The sequence below is a fragment of the Alligator sinensis genome, unplaced genomic scaffold, assembly GCF_000455745.1.
Source record: "Alligator sinensis unplaced genomic scaffold, ASM45574v1 scaffold125_1, whole genome shotgun sequence".
NCBI lineage: Eukaryota > Metazoa > Chordata > Crocodylia > Alligatoridae > Alligator > Alligator sinensis.
In genome coordinates this window covers 355,865-360,895 of record NW_005841893.1, presented here as the reverse complement: position 1 = coordinate 360,895, position 5,031 = coordinate 355,865, and the positions used below count along the sequence as shown (strand labels likewise).

The 5,031-nt window shown below is 43.2% G+C and overlaps 1 protein-coding gene across 12 annotated transcripts in view; it reads left to right on the top strand.

The window, feature by feature from the left end:
- The window catches only part of LOC102374542 (mitogen-activated protein kinase 10), a 258,167-nt gene that overhangs the window by 124,793 nt on the left and 128,343 nt on the right, over nucleotides 1–5,031 (top strand). The window contains exon 1 of one of the 12 annotated variants that reach the window (XM_006018087.3): nucleotides 3,329–3,359. The exons of the other annotated variants lie outside the window; for them this stretch is intronic. The gene's annotated coding sequence lies outside the window, so the exon portion shown is untranslated. Of the gene's footprint in view, nucleotides 1–3,328; nucleotides 3,360–5,031 lie in introns of those variants that run through there. 12 annotated transcript variants of the gene reach the window in all.

Sequence of the window (5,031 nt, the reverse complement as noted above, 5' to 3'; positions counted from 1 at the left end):
CCCAACTAAATCATCCCAGCCAAGGCTTTGTCTAGCTGGGTCTTAAAAACCTCTAAGGATGGAGATTCCACAATCTCTCTGGGTAACCTGTTCCATTGTTTTACTACTCTCCAATTGAGAATATTCTTCCTAATATCTAACCTAAACTGTCCTTGCTGCAACTTGAGACTGTTGCTCCTTCTTCTGTCATCTGCCACCACAGAGCAGTCTAGCTCCATCCTCTTTGGAACCCCGCTTCAGGTAGTTGGAGGCTGATATTAAATCCCATCCCAGTCTTCTCTTCTCTAGATTAAATAAACCCAGTTCCCTCAGCCTCTCTGCAGAAGTCATGTGCCCCAGCTTCTTCATCATTTTTGTTGCCCTCCACTGGACTGTCTCCAATTTGTCCACATCCTTTCTGTAGCGGTGGGGCCCAAAACTGAACACAGTGCTCCAGATGTAGCCTCACCAGTGCTGAATAGAGAGGAATAATCACTTCCATCTGCTGGCAACACTCCTACTAATGTAGCCCAGTATACCATTAGCCTTCTTGGCAACAAGGGCACATTCTTGGCTCCATTTTCAGCTTATTGTCCACTGTAACCCCCAAGTCCTTTTCTGCAGAGCTGCTGCCCAGCCAGTCAGCCCCTAGCCTGTACTGCTGCATGGGGTTGTTCGGTCCTAAGTGCAAGACCTTGTACTTGTCCTTTCTAAACCTCATGAGATTCCTTTTGGCCCAAACCTCCAATTTGTCTGGGTCACTCTGAATCCCAGCCCTACCCTCCATCATATCTACTATTTCCCCCAGCCTGGTGTCATCTGAAGATTTGCTGAGGGTTCACTCTATGCCCTCTTCCAGGTCATTGGTGAGGATATTGAACAAAACTGGCCCCAGCACTGACCCCTGGGGCACTCCATTTGATACTGGCTGCCAACTAGAGATTGAGCCATTGATTACTCTGATCTTGATGCTTCAGACAGTTTTCTATCCATTTTACAGTCCATTTGTCCAGCTCATACTTCCTTAGCTTGCCTGCGAGGAAGTTGTGGGAGACAGTATCAAAAGCCTTGCAAAAATCAAGGTATACCACTTCCATTGGTCTCCCCACATCCACAGAGGCACTCAGGTTGGTCAGGGACTGAGGTGAGGCTGACTGGTCTGTAGTTCCCTGGATCCTCCTTCTTCCCTTTCTTAAAGGTGGGCTGAAATTCTGGAGTCCATTTTCTCATATTTTATCATATTTTGTGTGTGGTTGGGCTTAATGCAGGATTACATGGATGATATTCTGTAGCTTATATAATGCAGGAAATTGCACAAGTTTGTCTAGTGGTTCCTTTTGGCTTTAAATTGGCATATCAGGTTTGGCTGGTGACCATGGTGTGTATAGACAAAGGCGTAACAGGATATCTCTGTGCCCTGGGCAGTGACAGTGAGCAGGGTAGTGCTGGCAGCTGTGTTGCTGGATGTGGTGGTGTGCATCACAGGCCAGCTGGACACTGTGAGTGTATCAATTTAGCCACTTGCCTGTTTGGTTCGGGATCAAGGAGGCAGAGTTGGGAGTAAAACAATGGCAAATTTATTATAACATACACACACACACACACACACACACACACACACACACACACAACAGTTAACAGAAAGATAAATGCAATAAGCAAATAATGCAATATTAAAGAATGAATAGTAAATAATAACAGATAATAACAACAGATAAATAGATCAATCTGTCACAAGCCATCTAGGCACTGCGAGGATATTGGCCCCTGGGCTGTTTAACACAAGAAATAGACAGACATGGGTTGGCAATTTATTGATAGTCCCTCAATGCCAGGTGCATGCCAGGTGATTCCAGCGAAGTTAGGTGTCCCCGATCGACGCTGTCCGAAGGATTACCTTGATCAGGATCCAATCCTTACTCACACTGGGACTCCGGAATCTATGCTTAGAACAGCAATTTCCATTCTGTTCCCTCCTTCCTGTTGGTCACCTGATGCACGCGCTTTTTATACCTAGTCTTATGCTAATCTGCTGGCCTCGGGGCCATTCACAATCTTGTTTTATAGCTATTACCCTATGGGATTAAAAGGTGTTAAAATTGTTCTAAAAGGTTACTACCCAAACTTGGGTTTATCCAATAAGCAGATAACAACGCAGCATCTTCAGGTTTGAAATTAACATTACCCCGCCTAAATCCAACCCCTTTAGAACTCTTTGACTATGCTTTTTTGAGATGTCCTTTCCTGGAATGTGCTGGGTAGGCCAGGTGGTTGGATCCAGTTTTTATCATCATCAAGGCTAAATTCTGAGCAGGAAAAAACTATTAGGTCAGCTGATTTCACAGCTATAGCTTTGTCTTTGAGGTCTAGTCAGTTCCTCAAACAGCTACAAGTTACATTTGCGGGTTAAAAAATACAAGCTTTATATTAGACAAAAGTTCCAAATACCTCTAAGAAGCACATATTTATTGCTTATTAATTTCTTTGGTTCTGGCCATTACAGGCGTGGCCTGCTGCCAGCTGCAGCAGTGGCTATTTTTGCTCCCTCCCTACCAAATGTGGTACCCACGACTGCTGTCCTGTTCACTCTGCATAGTTATGCTACTTTATATCTATACTCATTCATAGACCTGTTACTTCATTTTAATAAGTGACTAGTGTTATTTTTTCTTATTTATATGTAAAGACCCTAAGATGAATTTGAATATTTTTATTAAGAACATCAAAAATGGTTCTGGGAGGGTAGCAACATACTTTAAACCAACTATTGAGATTCCCGCAAGCAGACCAATTGATTTTTAGAGCAGGTGGGAAATAGTTTTTCCATCCCAAAATAAATGTCAAGGCAACCAGACTATTCTATTCTCAAATTGAGATGGAGTCAAAATCTCAACATTTTTGTGAATGGAAAATCAAAGTAAAGTTGCATATCAGGCCAAGTAAACATTCCATGTTAATGATTTTTTAAATTTTTACTTTAAATCTTAGCCTTTCCATCTTCATAATTTATATTTTAACTATAATTTATCCAGTCATTTTTGCCTGAAAATTTTTTTTTTCAATTTTGAATGTATCAAAATAGAACCTTCTTGTTATGTTAACATTTTTTATTTATTTTTGATGGGCAATTAATCAAAACTTGCCCTATCCTGCCAATAATTTCTGCTTTAACAAATCTGGAAAATTTGGGAAAATTCTGGGGGGGAATTCTAAGAAAAAATCCTGACTGGTTCTAGTACATACACCCTGTAAGATGTAGAGACCTCAACAGTGGTAAATCTTTTTATGGGATCCCCAGGTAGCTGATGATTATTGGTGCATAGACTGGAAGAACTAATAACTAGAGGAGGAAAGGCCACCAAGACACCAACTGCAAGCAGGTACTACTAGTTTTCATTTGCAGCTCTCAGACTCCTAATGAAAGAAAGGAGACTGAATTTGACTGAGATGAGAATGCTCCAATGGATGTGTGGAAGATGAGATGGAGAAATATAGTGGAGAGGGACAAGAGAGAGGAGGAGTTGGAAAAAGAACATGCATATGACCGAAGCCTATAGAGATGCACAGCAGCAGTCCTGTTTAGATGGGACAAGTGAATGGGGATGAAGAAGACTAAGAAGCTTAGGAGCTCTCACACATTTCTAATGGTTTTGTTACTGAGTTCATAATGTATCTCTTATTTTGTGTAGCCTTTCAATAAGAATCTGTGTGCATGTATTATGGATTTTACTAACAACAAGCAGAAATAAAAATAAACAGAAAAAAGTGGCTACATGCTTTATTCTGCCATTGAAGATATCATCTTGATTATTTAAAGGGGAATCCCCACCCCCAGGAAATTAATAGAAATGGTGCAGAACTTGGGTGGGTCAAGGCTAAAGGAGGGTATGCTGCCCTTCAGACCACAGGGGGACTGGAGTGAGAGATTGCTGAAGCCCTAGGCTAGTGGGAGACACCAGGCCAGGACTGGGTGCAGAAAGGTAAGGGGGAATCTCCCACTGGCCATCGCTACTTGGATGACCTAGGCATGGGGGAGCCCCAAAGCCACTCCAACAGGGAACTACCCGAAGCAGCTGCATAGGGTGCTGAGTTCTGCTGGGAACAGGAATGGCAGCAGTGGTAGACAGATTCTTCTTACCAGTTGCTTCTCCCTGCCCACCTCTCCCCATGCTGGCCAGGAATAGACACTGGAATGAGGTACCTATGTGTTGCTGGCACTGCCACCAGCTAAGTCTGGCTCCCCACACAGCTGATCCCTTCAGTCCACAGCTGGAGCAGGGCAGGAGTGGCCCTGGGGCACCTGTCAGCTGGGGACATTGGTGGTGGTGGTGGGTTCTTCCTTCCAGCACCTGCTCCCAACCAGGGGTGGCAGGAAGCAGGTATAGGATGAGGAAATCTTGCTGTCTAGCTGCTGCCCATGGCTGCAGTGGGGCAGGAGCAGCTCTGGGACTTTTCCTACACCTGGATCACCTGGTACCAAGGGTGGTGGTGGCATTAAATGGGGGTGTGACTGCACTGCCTCACCCTCCTGTATCTGTTCCTGGTGCACAGGAACTCCTTTTTGCAGGGCTGGCCTTTGCTGTCGATTTCAACCCCTGCCCCTCTGGGTTACTTAAGTGCAAAACATAGTCATCATTGTTTCAGTCAGTATTAAAATACAGTACATCTTCAGAATTTCTCCACTTGTAGCATTGTACGCTTGGTTGTATACATTAAGTTAACTTCCTCTGAAATGTCAAACTGTAGGACAGTAATAAATGGTAAATGAATGCATGATGTACTTCAATATCTTCTGACAAAAGGAAGAAACCATATGAAGCAACTATTTATTTTATACTGGTTGGCTTTTTTTTTTTTCTTGTTTCCAAACTGAATCCTTCCTTAAAGAAACCAATAATAAAATGGGGGGAAAAAAGGGAAAGGAAAAAGGATTATTATTAACATTTTATTGTTTGAAGGGTCTGGTGAAAGGGGGAAAAGATTGTTTGGTTAAAGCAGCAGCTGTTGACAGATCAGGTTGAACTCCTTTATGCCATGAGGTGCCACGAGATG